The 19,984-nt window shown below is 43.9% G+C and overlaps 1 pseudogene; it reads left to right on the top strand.

Annotated features, from left to right (window-relative positions):
• The window catches only part of LOC140200986 (melatonin receptor type 1A-like), a 32,816-nt pseudogene extending 19,627 nt beyond the window's left edge, over nucleotides 1-13,189 (top strand).
• The last annotated feature ends 6,795 nt before the right edge of the window (nucleotides 13,190-19,984 follow it).

Here is a 19,984-nt window from a genome sequence, read left to right on the forward strand (position 1 = left end):
GCAATCTTGCTCTGCAGGTTGCTGCCCCTTTTAGATCCAGCCCTTGTGTGCTTATTAGATTTTAAGGACATTCGGGAAACACATTATATAATAAGCAGAATGGGCTTCTTCCTTCTCTGCTGTGTTTCACAACTGAACAACTGATAGAATAGGGTCATACATCACCAAACGTGAATGGATTTGACAAGATGTGGGCTTTGATCTGGTCCTTAGACAATACTGTGAGCAATAGTCCCAAGTGTGAGGGAAGAAACTATGTTACGTGGCATGGTAGCACAGTGGTTAGTGCAGTGCTTTAGAGCGCCAACTGTAAGATTAGGGCTCAATTCCCATCACTGCCTGTAAGGAGTTTGTATGTACTTCCTGTTACTGTGTGAGTTTCCTCTGGGTGCTTGAGTTTCCTCCCACATTCCAAAAGATGTACAGTATGGTCAGCGTCAGTGAGTTGTGGGGGGCATGCTCTGTTGGCGCCGGATGCCTAGCAATACTTACAGGCAGTCCCCAGCTCAATGTTGCGCATGTCTGTCTTCACCCCATCCTCCTGCCATCCCACCAGGAAGAGGGTTCCTCTTGTACTCACCCTACCACCCCACCAGCCTCCGTGTCCAGCACGTAATTCTCCATAACTTCCGCCGTCTCCGATGGAATCCCACCACCAAGCACCAACCTTACCCTCCCCCCACTTTCTGCTTTCCGCAGGGATCGTTCCCTATGCGACTCCTTTGTCCATTCATCACTCCCCACTAATCTCCCTCCTGGCACTTATCTTTGCAAGCAGAACAAGTGCTACATCTGCCCCTGCACCTCCTCCCTCACTATTACTCGGGGCTCCAAACATTCCTTCCGGGTGAGGTGACACCTCACCTCTTAGTCTGCTGGGGTCACCTATTGTATCTGGTGCTCCCGGTGTAGCCTCTTGAATATTGCAGACCGCTTCGCTGAGCACCTACGCTCCATCTACCAGAAAAAGTGGGATTTCCCAGTTGAGATCCCATTTTATTTCTACTTTCTATTCCCATTCCAACCTGTCCATCCATGCCCTCCTCTACTGTTGTGATGAGGCCACACTCAGGTTGGAGGAGCAACACCTTATATTCCGTTTGGGTAGCCTCCAACCTGATGGCATGAGCATGGATTTCTTGAACTTAAGATAATGCCCCCACCCTTCTCTATTCCCCATTCCCATTTCGCTCCCTCACCTTATCTCCTTGCCTGCTCACCACCTTCCTTTGGTGCTGCCCCACCACCTTTTCTCTTTCTTCTATGGCCTTCTGTCCTCTCCTATTAGATTTCCTCTTCTCCAACCCTGTATCTCTTTCACCAAGGTATTTCCCAACTCTTTACTTCACCCCTTCCCCACCTCCCGGTTTCACCTACCACCTTGTGTTTCTCCCTCCCGTCCCCCCACCTTTTTACTCAGCCTCCTCATCTCTTTTTCTCCAGTTCTGCTGAAGGGTGTCAGCCTGAAGCATCAGTTGTACTCTTTTCCGTAGGTGCTGCCTGGGCTGCTGAGTTCCTCCAGCATTTCGTGTGTTGCCTCAGGATGTGTTGGTCATTGAGGTATTTTACGGAGTCTTTCGATGTTTTGATGTACGTGTGACAAATAAAGCTAATCTTTTCTTAAATCTTACTTTATCTCACATATTCATCAAGGACAACCAAGGACTGTTCATAACACCAAGGACAAATTTTTGTATTGATGAGTTTGAAAGGAGAATACAAGGAGAGAAGCAAAGGTGGACAGAGATATTTTTCTCATTCTCCGCAGCCCTAGGAATTGCAGGACCCCAGTGTTACATGGCATTTAGAGATTAAGCCAATAAGTTACTGATTTCTCAGAAACGGCACGCTAGTACCTTTACATAAACTCATAATTCCACAGATGCTGGAAATCTAAGCAACACAAGCAAAATGCAGGAGGAAGTCAGCAATTCAAATAGCATCTATGGAGGGGAATAAGCAGTCAGCATTTTGGGCTCAGATCCTTCAATGGGATTGGAAAACAGAGGGATGGAGGTGGCTGAAGTAGCCAGAGTAAGTCAGAAACCACAGGAAACGACTCCAGAAAGCTATTTCCAGTATCACCAATCTTTTTTTTCTTCATAGAGGTAAGATTTCATTTGTTTCAGTAAGAGATTTCATTTCTTTGAAAGAAAAGAATGACTTCTTTCTTCCATGAAAGAATCAGTTGTGTGGAATAGCATCTGTCTTAACACTGGAGGTCTGAGGACTGTCTGATGTGAATTCCTCTTGGGTATAAGCTACTTTATGACTGGAACGTGCAAATGTCTGATCTCTGTGCATGTAAAACAAGAACAGAAAACGCTAGGAATACACGACATATCAGGCCACATCTGTGGGCTGAGAAATAATGTTTCAAGTCAAAGACCTTAGTCACTCTCCCTACAGTTTAACAAGCCTCTGTCTCCTTTCCAGTTCTGACCTGCAAATTACCTCCAGCATTTTATGTTTTTACTTGAGATTTCCTGCAACTGCAGGTTTTTTTGTTGTTACCCATGTATTATCCAACAATCAAACTCCCGCACCAACTACCTTTTATATTTCCACTTCATTGAAAATCATTTGATCTCTGTGGAGCAGAAATAAATTCCATCTCTTTGACTTGGATTTACCTCTTGGTTGCTATATGAATTCAAATGTAAGTCCAAGTAAATTTATTATTAAAGTACATAACCTTTTATATCACCATACATTATCTTGAGTCATAGAACATTACAGCATAGAATTAGACCCTTCAGTCCATTTAGTCTATGCCAAACCATTAATCTGCCTAGTCCCATTGACCAGCACCTGGACCATAACCCTCGATACCTCTCCCATCCATGTACCAAATTTCTCTTAAATGTTAAATTCGAACCCACATACATCACTTCCACTGGCAGCTCATTCCACACTCACACCACACTCTGACTGAAGAAGTTCCCCCTCATATCCCTCTTAAACATTTCACCTTTCACCCCTGAACCATGGCCCGCTAATCTCACCCAACCTCAGTGGAAAAAACTTGTTTGTATTTACTCCATAGTTCTGTGTAACTCTATCGTTCTTCTACGCTCTAGGTAATAAAGTCCTGACCTTTCAACCTTTCCCTACAGCTCAGGTCCTCAAGTCCTGGCATCAGCCTTGTAAATTTTCTCTGCAATCTTTCCATCTTATTGACATCTTTCCTGTAAATAGATGGCCAAAACTACACACAATACTCCAAGTTAGGCCTCACCAACATCTTATACAACTTCAATATAACATACCAATTCATGTACTCAATACATTGTTTTATGAAAGTCAATGTGCCAAAAGATTTCGTTATGCCCCTATCTACCTGTGACACAACTTCCAAGGAATTATGGATCTGTATTCCCAGATCCTTCTGTTTTACCTTATTCCTCAGTGCCCTACTGCTCAAAGTATAAATCCTATCTTGGTTTGTCCTCCCAAAATGCCACACCCCACATTTTCTGCATTAAATCCTATTTGCCAAGTTTTAGCCATTTTTCCAGCTGGTCCAGATCCCACTGCAAGCTTTGGTAGTCTTCCCCACAGTCCACTATGCCCTCATTCTTGGTGTCACTTGCAAATTTGCTGATCCAGTTTACTACATTATCATCCAGATACTGATATAGATCACAAACAACAACGGACCCAGCACTGATCCCTGCAGCACTCCACTAGTCACAGGCTTCCAGTGAGAGAGGCAACCATCTATTACCTCTCCCTGACTTCTTTTGTGAAGCCAACGTCCAATGCAATTTAATAGCCCATTTTGAATGCCAAGCAACTGAACCTCCTTGACCAACCTCTCATCCAGGAACTTGTTAAAGGCCTTGCTGAAGTCCATATAGACAACATCCACTTCCTTGTTTTCATCACCTTCCCTGGTACTTTCCTCGAAAAACTCTATGAGATTGGTTAGACATAATCTACACGCAGAAAGTGCAGCTATCCCTAATCAGTCCCCGTCTATCCAGTGGATTTGGTTAATTCGGTCAATGGTTAATTGGGGCAGCTACTTATCTGGGATATCTCTTAAAGAACAAAATCTGGTGAACCTCCTGTGCACCGCCTCTAAAGCCAATATATCCTTCCTCAAGTAAGGAGACCAGAGTTGCATGCAGTACTCCAGCTGCAGCCTCACCAGTACCTTGCTCTTAAATTCAATCTTTCTAGCAAAGAAGGCCAACATTCCATTTGCTTTCTTGTTAGCCTGCTGAACCTGCAAACCAACCTTCTGTGATTCATGCACAAGCACTCCCAAGTCCTTCTGCACAGAGCATGCTGCAGTTTTTTACCATTTAAATGACAACCGGATCTTCCATTTTCTCTTCCAAAGTGGATGACCTCATATTTATCAACATTATGCTCTATCTGCCAGACCCTTGCCCATTCACTTAACCTATCTATATCTCTCTGCAGTCTCCCTGTATCCTCTGCACAATTTGCTTTTCCACTCAATTTAGTGTCATCAGCAAACTTAGATACACTATACTCGGTCCCCTCTTTCAAATTGTTAATGGATATCATGAATAGTTGCGGCCCCAGCACCAACCCCTGTGACACACTGCTCACCACTGATTGCCAACCAAAATAACACCCGTGTATCCAACTCTCTGCTTTCCATTAGTTAACCAATCCTCAATCCATGCTGATAATTCACCCCCAACTTTATGCATCCTATCTTATGGATAAGTGTTTTATGCAGCACCTCAATCGAACGTCTTCTGGAAATCCAAGTAAACAACATCCATCTGTTCCCCTCTATCCACTGCGCTTGTTATATCCTCAAAGAACTCCAGTAAGTTTGTCAAACAGGACCTGCCTTTGCTGAACATTTCACACTAAACCTTTGAGCTTCAGTTCTAGTCTCACCCAACCTCAGTGGAAAAGGCCTGTTTGTATCTGCCCTATTTATACCCCTCATAATGTTGCATACTCCACAAAATCTCCACTAATTCTCCTATATTCATAGGAGTAAGTTCCTAACTTAGAACATAGAACATAGAAATCTACAGCAAATTATAGGCCCTTTGGCCCAAAATGTTGTGCTGACCATGTAACCTACTCTAGAGGCTGCCTAGAATTTCCCTACCGCCCAGCCCTCTATTTTTCTAAGCTCCATTGTACCTATCTAAGATCTAAAAAGCCCTATTGTATCCACCTCTACCACCATCACTGGCAGTACATTCCACGCACCCACCACTCTCTATGTGAAAAATGCACCTCTGACATCCCCCTTGTACCTATGTCCCCTTGTGTTAGCCAGTTCAGTCCCGGGAAAAAGCCTCTGACTATCCACACGATCAATCATCCTCTCATCATCTTATACACCTCTATCAGGTCACCTGTCATCCTCTGACCCTTCTCATAAGGCATGTTCTCCAATCCAGGCAACATCTTTGTAAATCTCCTCTGCACTCTCTGTATTCAACTTTTCCTTTTAAATCAGGTCCTTAAGAATCGGCAAACTATTCATAAGTCGGTAGCTTATGATTCCCCCAAGACGTGTGTGTTTCTCCAATTTTGAACTCTTACTCAAACCAAAATGTAATTCTTCAAACTATTTTTGAATATGCTGATATTGGTGAGAAAACTGGCGATCTTTCAAAATGCCAGGAATTAGCACTGAATTCCTGACAACGGGTCTCGGCCCGAAACGTCGACTGTACTTCTTCCCATAGATGCTGCCTGGCCTGCTGCGTTCACCAGCATTTTTTGTGTGTGTTGCTCAAATATTTAAAATTCATTTTTTAAATAAATGATTAATATTCTTTCGAGAACACAAGAAATAGGAGCAGGAGTAGGCCATTTGGCCCATCGAACCTGCCCCGCCATTCAATAAGATCATGGTTGATCTGTCGGTAAACTCAGCTCCATCTACCGGCCTTTTCCCCACAACCCTTAATTCTCCTGCTATGTAAATATCTATCTAACTGTATCTTAAACATATTTAGTGAAGAAGCCTCAACTGCTTCCCTGGCAGAGAATTCCATAGATTTACCACTTTCTGGGAGAAACAGTTTCTCCTCATCTCCGTCCTAAATCTTCTCCCCTGAATTGGTTCTTTTGCAAATTGTTTTTTTGGGGAAATTAGGGAAATTGTTTTTTTTTTGCAACTGTAACGAAAACCAATTTCCCCCAGGATCAATAAAGTATGACTATGACTATGAATCATGAGGCAATGTCCCCTAGTTCTAGTCACCTACCAATAGAAACAACTTTTCTACTTCTATCTTATCTATCCCTTTCAAAATTTTGTATGTTTCTACAAGATCCCTTCTCATTCTTCTGAATTCCAGAGTATCGTACCAGGGGACTCAATCTCTCCTCATAGGTTAACTCCTTCATCTCTGGAATCAACCTGGTGAACCTCCTCTGCACTGCCTCCAAAGCCAGTATATCCTTCCTCAAGTATGGAGACCAGAACTGCACACAGTACTCCAGGTGCGGCCTCACCAGTACCCTGTATAGTTGCAGTATGACCTCCCTGCTCTTGAATTCAATCCCTCTAGCAATGAAGGCCAACATTCCGTTTGCCTTCTTAATAACCTGTTGTACCTGCAAGCCAACTTTTTGCGGTTCATGAACAAGTACTCCCAAGTCCCTCTGCAGAACTGTCTTTCACCATTTAAATAATAATCTAGCTTAGGGTCTCGATTTTGAACTGTTTTTGGCTTTGACAGTAAAAAGTGAATTTTAATGAATTTTAAAAATATAAAACCAGGAGGAAATATTTGGCCATGTTGATTCTGCCTCTAAGGCTACTTTTACCTTCCAAGTGCGCAAGATGAATGTGAAACCGTTGTTTCTATGCAGTACTCTGTCTGTGCATATACAGTATATACTTTGTCACCTTTTTCTACCAGAACTGATTAAGCTTTAGCATGGTTCTGTTTTGGACAAGAACATGAATCTCCCGTGTCTTGCTCAAGGCCAGAACATGAGAAAAATAATCGTATTGAGATCAAAGGACTGTTGTTTTCTGAAGAAATGCTGCAACCAAATGCATACTAATTAACTTTGAGATTTAGTAAGATTGATTAATTGATTGAGTTGTTTTGGTGTCGTCCTCCTCTACCAATAGTGAATCTGTAGTTTGTTGAATTAGTTCAGAGAGTAGGTAATGTGGTAACTCCTACTTTGAAAAAGGCACATTCGACAACTTCATGCCAAAGAAACAACTTTATCTTGAACTTCAAAACCGTTATGTATATACAGAGACTTTCACAACCCGTACGGCATGGCAGGCACACTATATACAAAGCACACCAGAAGTAAAAAGAACAGAAGTAAAACTTCCCATCATCCTAATTAGTATTAACTTACTTTTAATAACACTCACGTTACAACACTTCTCCCCCTTTAAAATCCAACGTAACCCAAATGTAAAAACTAGGAAATAAAAAACAGTGGTGTTATTAACTTGCATACATCTGAAAACTTATACTAGAATCTCAGCAACAGTTTATCAATACAAAACATCTGGAAAATGTGACGGATTCAATGTTCAATCTAAGAACAACAAAGAAAAGATCTGTCCCGTCAAAGATTCAGTCCATCAGGAGGTTTACGCGTGCGCTGTGATCTGCGCACTACCCCCGGTGGCCCAGCAGGCACCACTGGTGAGGGCGTTTTGGGTGGGTCTGGTGTTGAGGGCATGAGAGGGGTCTGTGTGTCTGCGTGAGAATGTCCATCCTCCTCAGGGGACCCTGACCCCTCTGCCAGCGTCTCGCCCTCTGGCAAAGTCACTGGTGGACATGTTTCCACCATAGTCTGTCTCACTTTTGCCTTCATGTCCGAGCGCAGCAGGTCCAATCTTGACATGGGTCTATGCCCCATTAGCATCTCTGCTGGAGTGCGAGCAGTTGTAGTCTGTGGCGTGAGGCGGTATTTAAACAGGAAATGTCAAAGCCAAGTGCTAGGAGAGTCCCCTGTCATCAGCTTCAGGCCTTCCTTCACTGTCTGAACAACCCGCTCAGCCAAACCATTGGAGGCTGGGTGGAAAGGGGCTGTCCGAATGTGATGAATGCCTTTCTGCTGCATGAACTCACTGAACAGCTCACTGATGAACGTCGGGCCATTATCAGTGACCAGAGTGTCAGGCAGCCCGTGAACTGCAAACACTTGCCTGAGTTTGCCTGTGGTTGACGGGGCTGTGGTGTTGCTCATGATGTGAGCTTCGATCCATTTAGAACGTGCATCTACCATTACAAGAAACATCTGCCCCATAAAAGGGCCAGCAAAGTCCAAATGTAGCCTAGACTAGGGGTGGTCTGGCCGCTCCCTTGGATGCAAAAGAGCTGGTGGTGGCATATTCTGATTAGTCTGACATCGCGTGCATGATTTTACCTTGTTCTCCAGATCCTGATCCATCCCTGTCCACTAAACATAGGATCTTGCAAGGCTTTTCATTCGAGACACTCCTGGGTGAGCCTCATGAATTTCCTCCACAATCTGTGAACGGCCGGGGGAGGCACGATGACCCTCACCCCCCCCCCCCAGAAAATGCAGCCATCCTGCAGACTGAGTTCTGTCTTGCGTTTGGCATAAGGCCTCAGTTCCTTTCCTTCCACGACTCTGGGCCAACCTTGTAAAAGAAAAGTCTTGATTTGGAACAGGACTGGGTCCCTCTCTGTCCACTGCCTGATCTGGGTTGCCTTAACAGGTGTCTCTGACAGTAGGCTGACAATGTAAGAGCCCAACGCTGTATCCTGGCTGAGGCTAGCAGTGGGATGCATCTCGTGTCACTGAACAGGCTCATCAGTGGTTTATGGTCTGTGTAATTGTAAATACGCGTCCATAAAGGTACTAATGAAAGCGTTTGACCGCAAAAACAATGGCCAAACCTTCTTTGTCTAGCTGTTATATCCCTTCTCAGCAACTGCCGGGGTACGTGAAGCAAAACTAATAGGCTTCTCTGAACGGTCCTCCATTACATGTGAGAGAACTGCCCCGACTCCATAGGGCGAGGCATTGCATGAAAGGGCGATCTCCTTGTCTGGGTCATAGCTGCTTGTTCACTTCGCAGAGTGGAGGAGTTCTTTCACTTCCTTGAAAGCTTTCTCCTGCTCTTCACCCCACTGCCACTTAGTGTCATTGTGAAGCAGCTTATACGGTGGGGTCAAAACCCTTGACAGGTCAGGAAGAAACGTGCCATAATAATTCACCATGCCCAAAAATGATCTGAGTTCCGTGACGGTCTTAGGGCTTGGGGCCTCCTTAATAGCTCTCACTTTGTCCTCCACAGGGCAAAGCCTCTCAGCTGTGACCTTGTGTCCCAGGTAAGTCACACTTGATGCCAGGAACACACATTTTCCACGTTTCAACCGCTGCCCTGCGTCTGAGAGCCTCTTCAGCACCCGTTCTAAGTTAGCCAGATGCTCCTCCTCCGTAGCCCCTGTGATCAAAATATCATCAAGGTACACTGCTACGTGCGGAATCCCCTGCAGCAAAGTGTCCATTGTCCTTTGGAAAATGGCAGGGCTGGACACCACTCCAAGCACCAAGCGATTGTACTTGAATAATCCCTTGTGCGTATTAATTGTGATGTACTCCTTTGAATCCTCGTCGAGCAGCAGCTGTTGGTAGGCGTGGCTCATGTCCAGCTTTGTGAACAGCTTACCCCCTGATAGGGTCGCAAACAGGTCATCCATTCGTGGCAATGGGTACTCCTCCAGCCTAGAGACCTGATTCACCGCAAGCTTATAATCCCCACATATCCTCACCGTATTGTCTGCCTTCAAAACTGGAACCCTGGGAGCCGCCCACCTTGAAAACGGGACGGGCTCAATAATGCCCAGCCTCTGTAAATGTTCCAGCTCCTCCTTGACTTTGCCTTTCATGGCATAGGGCACCGACCTGAGCTTAAAAAAACGTGGTGTAGCCTCAGGGTCGACATGGAGTTTCACTGTCACACCCTTCAGTGTTCCTAGCTCGTCCCTGAAAACGTCACTGTACCGCTGCAGAATGTCCTCCATCGTGTGCGCATACTTAATTTCATGCCAGTTTAGCCGGATTTTGCGAAGCCAATCACGACCCAAAAGACTGGGCCCCCTGCCCTTAGCTATCACTAGCCTGGCTTCAGCCTTCTGACCCCCGGCTGAAATGTCCACATATAACACCCCTAAATGAGGTATAGGCTGCCCCATATAGGCCCTAAATTTGAGCTTTGACGGTCTAATGGGAGGCAGGTTGGACCCCCATGTCCTCCTGTAGGTCTCCTCACTAATGACTGATGCAGTAGCCCCTGAATCAATCTCAAACTTAATGTCTTTTCCCCTGACAGTGACTGTGGCATAATATGGTTCAGGTGGTTCCTCATCTGTTTCCACTGCAAACATGTTGTAGGCACACGCTGCCTCTTCATCTGCTTCTTCTAGATGGTGTGTGGCTGCCTGAGCCTGTTGAGCTTTCCCCTGCCCAGGCTTAATCTTACCCTTTGAACTCCTGCACTTTTTAGCTAAATGCCCCTTTTTGCTACAAGCAATGTAGACAGTGTCTTTGAATTTGCAATCATTTGCATAGTGCATCCCTCCAAACCAAAACATTCCACCCGCTTTGCCTGTTTACCAGTCTCCCTCCTGACTTGGTGCACTGCAGCCAAATGCACCCCCCCCCCCCCACTTTCTGAATATCCTTGACATTATTAGCAGCCATCTCCATGCCTTGGGAAATCTCTAAAATCTCTAACGCTTTCTTGAAAGTCAACGGTGGAGTTTCCCCTAACAGGCAGCGTTGTATGCCATCATTACTAATGCCGCATACCAATCGATCACGGAGCATGTCACCCAACACCGCTCTGAAATCACAATGCTCCAACAGCTGCCAAAGCTCGGCCACAAAATTGGCTACAGACTGACCTGGCTTCCTGAAACGGCTGTGAAACTTACACCGTTGGACTAACACAGAAGGTTTCAGATTGTAGTGGTTCCCCACTAGCTTGACCAGTTCGTCATATGGAATATCCCCCGGTTTCCGCGGTGCGGCTAAATTCCTTATTAGCTTGTAAGCCTTTGGCCCGCACACACTCAGGAGAATAGAGTGCTTCTTAGCCTCCTCAGTAATTCCATTAGCACAGAAAAGGTGTCCCAATCTTTCCTCATACTCCGGCCAGTCCTCGTTTCCTTCCACAAGTTCACCGATAGTTCCAAACATAGCCATCTGACCGTGAGACCCCTAATCGGCACTGCTGCTCCCGCTCGAAAAACATGCCGATACGGTCACAAAATCCAGTTTACCTCGTCACCAAAAAGATGTGGTAACTTCTACCTTGAAAAAGGCACACTCGACAACTTCATGCCAAAGAAACAACTTTATCTTGAACTTCAAAACCGTTATGTATATACAGAGACTTTCACAACCCTTATAGCACGGCAGGCACACTATATACAAAGCACACCGAAAGTAAAAAGAACGGAAGTAAACCACCCCCCCCCCCCGTCATCCTAATTAGTATTATCTTACTTTTAATAATGCTGACATTACAACAGATAACATAGTTAGTGGTTAGCACGACACTATTACAGCTGGGGCATCGAAGTTCAGAGTTTAGTTCTGGCATTCAGTTTGTATGTTCTCCCCTCCAGGCTTTCCTCCAGGTGCTCTGCTTTCATCTCACAATCCAAAGATGCACCAGTTAGCAGGTTAAACAGGTGGGTTGCTGGGCAGCATAGCTTGTTGGGCTAGAAGGGCCTTGTCCCCATTGTATCTCTAAATAAAAATAAGTAAACTGAACTGATTCCACCACCACGAGGAATTCTGCAGATGCTGGGATTTCAAGCAACACACATAAAAGTTGCTGGTGAACGCAGCAGACCAGGCAGCATCTCTAGGAAGAGGTACAGTCGACGTTTCGGGCCGAGACCTTTCATCAGGACTAACTGAAAGAAGAGCAAGTAAGAGATTCCACAACCTCCAGGCTTACTTTCAAGGACTCTACAACTCACGTTCTCAGGATTATTTTTTCTTTTTTATTTGCTTAATTTGCCTTCTTTTGCACATTGCTTGTTCGTCAGTTTTAGTTTATGTATTGTTTTCATAAATTTCTTTATTTTCGTGTAAATGCCTGCAAGAAAATGAATGTCAAGATAGTAAATGGTGACATTTACGCATATTGATAATAAATTTAATTTGACCTTCACTACCAGTAGCTTTAACAATTCTAATGCGATTAAAGGCAAAATGCCAAAGGGTCTCAACAGGTTAGACAGCATCCATGGAGAGGAATAAAGTGCCAACATTTTGGGCCAATACTCTTCATCTGAACATAGCTGCTGTCTGACGTGCTAAGTTCCTCCTGCATAGTGTGTGTTACTCTGAATTGCCAGCATCTGCAGAATCTGTTGTGTTTATAATTGAGAGCAATGATGTTTACTGCTGAGCTAACCACCTGTGTTTTATCTTATAGGTAACGCCTTTATGATAAGTCTCGCCATTGCTGACCTTGTTGCGGTGATCTACCCCTATCCTCTAATTCTAATAGCAATCTTTCGCAATGGATGGGTACATGGTTACATCCACTGTCAAATGAGTGGGCTGCTCCTGGGACTGAGTGTAATTGGCTCCATCTTTAACATCACTGCTATTGCAATCAACAGATATTGTTACATCTGCCACGGTCTGAAATATAACAAGATCTTCAGCCACAGAAAAACCTCTTGCTACGTGTTGCTGGTCTGGATGTTGACATGTCTAACAGTCATTCCCACTCTCTTTGTGGAATCTCTCCAGTATGATCCACGAATATACTCCTGCACTTTTGCTCAGTCTGTCAGTCCCTTCTACACTGTCACCAATGTAGCCACCCATTTCATTCTGCCAATCAGCATCGTCTCATATTGCTACCTGCATATCTGGATCTATGTCGTCCGGGTCCGAAAGAGAGTTAAACCGGAAAATCCATCCAGAATAAATCACCATGACTTCAGGAACTTCCTAAACAATGTTTGTGGTCTTTGTGCTCTTTGCTATTTGTTGGGCACCGTTGAACATCATTGGCCTGGGAGTAGCAGTAAATCCAAGGTTGGCAAACATGATACCAGACTGGCTTTTCATTGCCAGCTATTTCATGGCATACTTCAATAGCAGTTTGAATGCTATCGTGTATGGTGCTTTAAACCACAAATTCAGGCAGGAATATAAACAAATAATGACAGAGATTATCAATCTCTCTTGTTAGAGCAACAACACTCACCCACAGTTTGCAAACTGGAGCGCATTCATTAGCTGTTGAACTTAAATGTGATATTCATCAATATGAAAAAAATGATAATTTCCTCTAAATTCAACAAGACCTGAAGAAGGGTCTCGGCCCGAAACATTGTCTATTTATTCCCCTCCATAGACGCTGTCTGACCTGCTGAGTTCCTCCAGCATTTCATGTCTGTTGCTCTGGATTTCCAGCATCTGCAAAATCACTTTCAACTAAATGAGATTATTTTGCATGTTATAGTCTAGTTAAAATTCTAATTTAAAGTAAAACTATTGCTGGAAAGCATAGCCAAATGCAGAATAAAGTGTGGCCTACAACCGTTCAATATGTCCACAAAGGAAATGTTTATCAATGCCATGTCATAGTTTGATGGCAGACTGGTGCAGAAGCCAGACCGCAATGATTAGATTATGAGGACACTCAGTCCTCGTTTATTGTCATTTAGAAATGCATACATTAAGAAATGATACAATGTTCCTCCAGAGTGATATCACAAAAAAAAACAGGACAAGCCAAAGACTAACACTGACAAAACCACATAATTATAACATATAGTTACAACAGTGCAAAGCAATACCATAATTTGATAAAGAGCAGATCATGGGCACGGTAAAAAAACAGTCTCAAAGTTCCAATCAACTCCCGATAGTCCCAATAACAGGCCGCAGAAGGGAGAAACTCTCTCTGCCATAAACCTCCAGGCGCCGACAACTGCCAATGCATTGGAAGCACCGGACCACAGCCGACTCTGAGTCCGTCCGAAAACTTCGAGCCTCCAACCAGCCCCTCCGATACAGCCTCCCAAGCACCATCCTCTGTTGAATGCTTCAACCCCGCCCCGGCCGCCGAGCAACAAGCAAAGCCGAGGACTCGGGGCCTTCTCCTCCGGAGATTCTGGATCACACAGTAGCAGCGGCAGCGAGAAAGGGCATTTCAGAAGTTTCTCCAGATGTTCCTCCGTGCTCTCACATCTGTTTCCATCAAATCAGGATTGTGCACGGCACCCTACTTGACAGATTACAGATATCATTCACCGGAGTGGCCACTGCACGCTGCGTCGCGCCGCCATCTTCTCCTCCTCCAACATGCAACATGAACTAATTTTGCCTCATTTTAAAACTACAGTGGTAGTTTAGTATTTATGTATCATAAGTAGTTTTTATTATAGCATTGTAATTATGAAAGATTGAATGTTTCAGCATTCTTGTTGGACAGTTCACTGATCGTCAATATGAAGGGTTTGACATAGTGCTTATTTAAGCATAATCTTCTCAAATCTGTATCTTGGGCAAGGCATCTTGTGTGTGCTGGTATTAACCATGGGTAATATAATGATTATGAAGCATTTTTACACTGCTGGTGTTTTAAAGTGGCCAACATCATATTCGGAGCACCTGGTCTGATTCTTGTGCAGGCAGTGTTCAGTTTGATGTTGTCTTCTTTGTGTTATCAGCAACATTCAAGATGACCCTGAGTTATTCTAGCTCTGTTTAAACAATGTGTTATGCATGGATAAATAAAAGAACAATGTATGTTGGGCATTGATCCAGCCAGGTTATTTGCCACTGGGGAAGCATATCTAAGGCCAAAGCAATTGGACAGTGTCACAGTGGATGGTATCCCCCCACCTCCAGGAGTGGCAGTTTCAAAACATGAGCTTTGCCATTCAGCACTGACATCAGAAGAAAGTTCTTCACTCAGAGGACAGCAAACCTTGGAATTCCCTGCCAATTCTCTGATTGTAGAATTCTATGACTGTAACGTAGCAGAGAGCATAATGTTATTACAGCACCAGTGAGCTGTGCTCAATTCCACCGCTGTCTGTAAGGAGTTTGGACATTCTCCCCATGACCGTGTGAGGTCCCTCCAGATGCTCCAGTTTCCTCCCTCATATGTACAGGTTAATAGGATCATCGGTCACCTGGATATAATTGGGTAACATGGACTTGTTGAGTTGGAAATAAACAAATAATACTCCTGAGAGAGACTGATAGATTTTTAGTTATCAAAGGATAGAGGTGTATAGGATGATGAGAGATAGATGGTGTGGACAGCCAGTGTCCTTATCTTCGGGTGGCAATGGCTAATACAAGAGGATATAATTTTAAGGTAATTGGAGTATACAGGGGATGTCAGAGGTATTTTTTACACATGAAGAGCGGTAAGTGGGTGGAACACACTGCCAGGGGTGGTGGAAGGGATAATAAATCAGCCATGAAATAGAGACAGAGCACACTCTGAATGGCCTAATTCTGCTTCTGTGTCATGGTTTTATGGCAGAGGCAGATGTAAGGGGATTCTTAGTCAGGCACATGCAAGACAAAAGATGGAGGGCTGCGTACGAGGGAAGCACTAGCAGGTTTTGGAGTAGGTTAAAAGGTCGGCACAACTTTGTGGGCCAAAGGGCCGGTACTGTGCTGTCCTGTTCAATGTTCTATGAACCGTGAGTATGGTATTAATGCAGAAAAATAGCACTGAAGTGAATAATTAGCCCTGAGCCAATAACGTCACAGACATCCTTAAACCATACAGGTGATGTACAGCCAATGACGTTGCTCAGTTTGATAAGAACCCTCAAGGGGCTGCTTGGGTTTCCCCTCCCATTGCATCAGGGTGACTGCACTGGGCTCTACCTTACCCAGGATGTTGCTAAATATAGTACGTGAGATTGGTTGCGATGGAATTGAAATTGCAGAGAAGCATTTGCACGAGGAACTTAGGGAGCTGTCAGCCTGGAGTCTCATAGTCAGCACTGTCTGACAGAATGGGGCGCTTCTTCTAAAAATATGAACTTTTACCAATCTGAGTCAAACTGCCCTGATGCCAAGGGTATAGCAATACATTAATTAGGGAATCCTTAGCTTCACTTGCACATCCGTTGCTTTGGTGGACATGCCCGAAGTTATAATCTAGTCTATAACATGCAGCAAAAGACAGTCAGCTCCTGGATCTGCAAAATCCCCGTCTAATGTTGTCACAGTGGAAAATTGCCATGGGGAATGTTGCAGAACAGCCAATGCTTAAAGCTCGCAAACAGATTAGTATGCCTGCGTGTTTCTCGGATCTGGTTTATTATCACTGACATGTTGTTTTGTGGCAGCAGTACAGTGTAATACATAAAAATTACTGGAACTTACAATAAGAGATTAAAACAACTTAAAAGCATAGTGCAAAAAGTGATGTAGTGCTCATGGTCCATTCAGAAATCTGATGGCAAAGGAGAAGAAATTCTTCCTAAGTTGCTGAGGGTCCCTGATGGTAGCAATGAGAAGAGGGCACGTCCCAGATGGCGAGGGTCCTTCACAGTGGATCTTGAAGCATTGCCTTTTGAAGATGTTTTCAGTGCCTGGGAGGCTAGTGCCCATGATGGAGCTGGCTAAGTCTACAACCATCTGCGAATTTTTCAGATCTTGTGCAACCAGTCATGCTGCTTCAAGCTGCAAGAGAACAACATCAAATGGAGAAAGAAGAAAAGTAAACTTAATTTAGCAAGGAGTTTTTTGCCAAAATAAAAGTTATAAATATATTACAGAAAAATGCAGAAAAGAAAAATAAGAATCGAAGTTCCAAAATCAATGTCAAGGTTGTCTGATGTTGTGAATGTACAAAGGAAAATTAATATCAAATTGGAGTGTAAAGGAGGATAAAGAAAATCTTAAAACCGTCTCATCAGATAGCTGCGTCCATTGTGTTTGCTGTTAACCAAGTCTCAATGCAACAAACTATTAAGATCTGCCTCTGATACAGCCGCCTTGCCCTGAGATCATCAATCTTATTTCAGTCTTATTATTGACAGAATATAGTACAGGTCGCCCTCCACTAATCCAGCTACCTATAATCCAGTTCCTTTGGTAATCCGGCACTGATTTCATTTTTTCCGTGCAACTGTAATTTCAAATTTCCGGGGCCACCGTACCAATCTGCTGTGCATTGTTTTGGTTGCGCTAGATCTGTTCACGTTTTGGGGCACTCTTGTAAGCACAGACAGGGGATTCCTGCTTGTTTTCCTGCTATTATTAATATCTTTTGTGTGAAACGCAGCCGCCCGGCACCCGCCCATCTCACCTGCCAGTTAATTCCTTTACATTTACCTGTACCCTTTATTTTATCTGTGCCTGTACAGTATAATACTTCAAAATTTCACTTGCTACTCATTTAATATTTCTGTTTCATTACTATCTAACAAGTACTGATTTACATGATATTTTAAAGATATGATGAGGCGGTAGACTATCGCTTAATGTGATCCTTCTGTAATTCGGCATTGTCACTAATCCGGCACTCCTCAGGTCCCAATGGTGCTGGATTATAGAAGGTCAACCTGTATTAATATAGTATTAATGGTAAGACTCTTGGCAGTGTGGAGGATCAGAGGGATCTTGGGGTCTGAGTCCATAGGACGCTCAAAGCAGCTGCGCAGGTTGACTCTGTGGTTAAGAAGCATACGGTGTATTGGCCTTCATCAACCGTGAGACTGAGTTTTAAGAGCCGAGAGGTAATGTTACAGCTATATAGGACCCTGGTCAGACCCCACTTGGAGTACTGTGCTCAGTTCTGGTCACCTCCCTACAGGAAGGATGTGGAAGCCATAGAAAGGGTGCAGAGGAGATTTACAAGGATGTTGCCTGGATTGGGGAGCATGATTTATGAGATTAGGTTGAGTGAACTCGGCCTTTTCTCCTTGGAGCGACGGAGGATGAAAGGTGACCTGATAGAGGTGTATAAGATGATGAGAGGCATTGATCATGTGGATAGTCAGAGGGCAGAAATAGTTGCCACAAGAGGACACAGGTTTAAGGTGCTGGGGAGTAGGTACAGAGGAGATGTCAGGGGTAATTTTTTACTCAGAGAGTGGTGAGTGCGTGGAATGGGCTGCCGGCAATGGTGGTGGAGGCGGATACGATAGGGTCTTTTAAGAGACTTTTAGATAGGTACATCGAGCTTAGAAAAATAGAGGGCTATAGGTAAGCCTAGTAATTTCTAAGGCAGGATATGTTCGGCACAACTTTGTGGGCTGTAGGGCCTGTATTGTGCTGTAGGTTTTCTATGTTTCTATGTTAATGCTCTCCATGGTATAGCTGCAAAAATTTGCTAGTGTCTTTGGTGACATACCAGATCCCCTCAAACTGCTACTGAAGTATAGCTGCCGGCATTCCTTCTTCATAATTGCATCAACATGTTGGGTCCAGGATAGATCCTCCGGGATGTTGACACCCAGGAACATAAAACTACTCATTCTTTCTACTGCTGACCCCTCAGTGAGGACTGGTGCGTGTTCCCTCGACTTCCCCTTCCTGTTAACCTAGTCATTCCCTGTCCTATTGGTACCTACTTATGCTTGTTATACCACAGACATTTAGGGCAGCAATGAAGGTCCTCCATCTCTGGCGGTGCTTAGGGCTTCCTTCATCATCTCAGTAGCTTCCTGTCAGTTTTCGCTACGGTGAGGTATGCAAGTCCCAGGTGGAGACTCAGGAATATTGTCACTCTCAGATGTAGAATGGTTCTTCATTGCTGTTTCCGTAACAATTTTGTTTCTCCAGTCAGGGTTGTTGGCCCTGAGCTGAACCCCTGAACCTTGAGGACCAGTGGAGCACTGTTAGTCTGGCCTCTACCCTTTGACCTATTTGGCATGAGTGACCCTACCAAGAGCCAAAGCATAAAGCTCTGACTCCAGCCAACATAGCTGTCCGGCACTGAGGCATGACGGGATTGTGGTCCTATTGGTACGCATATGCCAATTTTTCCCTTTGAACATTATTACTGAATGGATCCCTTTCCCTATCACTTGCAGCTTACAATGTTATTTTTCATGCCATCTCTTGTTTTTGACTCAATTATTTTCCGTCTGTGTCCAGAAGCTGGGGAAAATTGAAGGAGAATGTAATCAGAGAGCAGTGACTCCTTTTGTATTCTGTACGTATGACATTTCTTTCACCCTTATCAAACTGTGAGGTAGAAAAAAAATTGTTTTTGTGTAACGGTTCATAGTAAATTGATTTCCAATTGAACTGATATTTTAAAGGATGCGTTAATTCTAAGTTCTTGCAAAAGTATTTAAAGATGTAATTATATCTTTGGAATATGGAGCATAATTGCAGGTTGATTGCTGTTTGTTGGTGTGGAACAGTGATTTTTTTATTCATTTTGATGCATTTTATAAACATGCCTTTGTAAAAAATCTTTTTAGTCTGCACTATAAATTGTGAACGAATACAATTACCGATTTACAATTTCTAAAATCCTGTCCTTTATTTTCGTTCGCTTTTCAGCTCGGTTTCAGAGTTTCAGGACAGTTGCTGTAAATTATCACCTATGTGCTGTTATTTCTCTCAGGGAATGTGGTTATCACTTAATATCAATTACAAATTGTCCTGGAGAAGGTGGTGCTGAGCCACAACCTTGGAGCGCTGATGTGATGTCTACAGTTCTATTCTAGACCATAAGGCATAAGAGCTTAGGCCATTTGGCCCATCGAATCTGCTCTGCCATTTGATCATGGCTGATCTTTTATCCCACTAAACCCACTCTCCTGTCTTCTTCCTGTAACCTTTGATGCCTTTACTAATCAAGAACTTAGCAATCTACACTTTAAATATACCCAAAGACTTGCTGCCCGTGGCAATGAATTCCATGGATTCAGCACCCTCTGGCTGACTATTTTCCTCATCATCTCTGATCTGAAGGGAGATCCTTTATCCTGAGACTGAATATTACATGGTTCCAGTATTCTGACCCAATGCAATGGACATATCCTTGTCT

This window comes from Mobula birostris, chromosome 7, assembly GCF_030028105.1.
Source record: "Mobula birostris isolate sMobBir1 chromosome 7, sMobBir1.hap1, whole genome shotgun sequence".
In the NCBI taxonomy this organism is placed as follows: Eukaryota; Metazoa; Chordata; class Chondrichthyes; order Myliobatiformes; family Myliobatidae; genus Mobula; species Mobula birostris.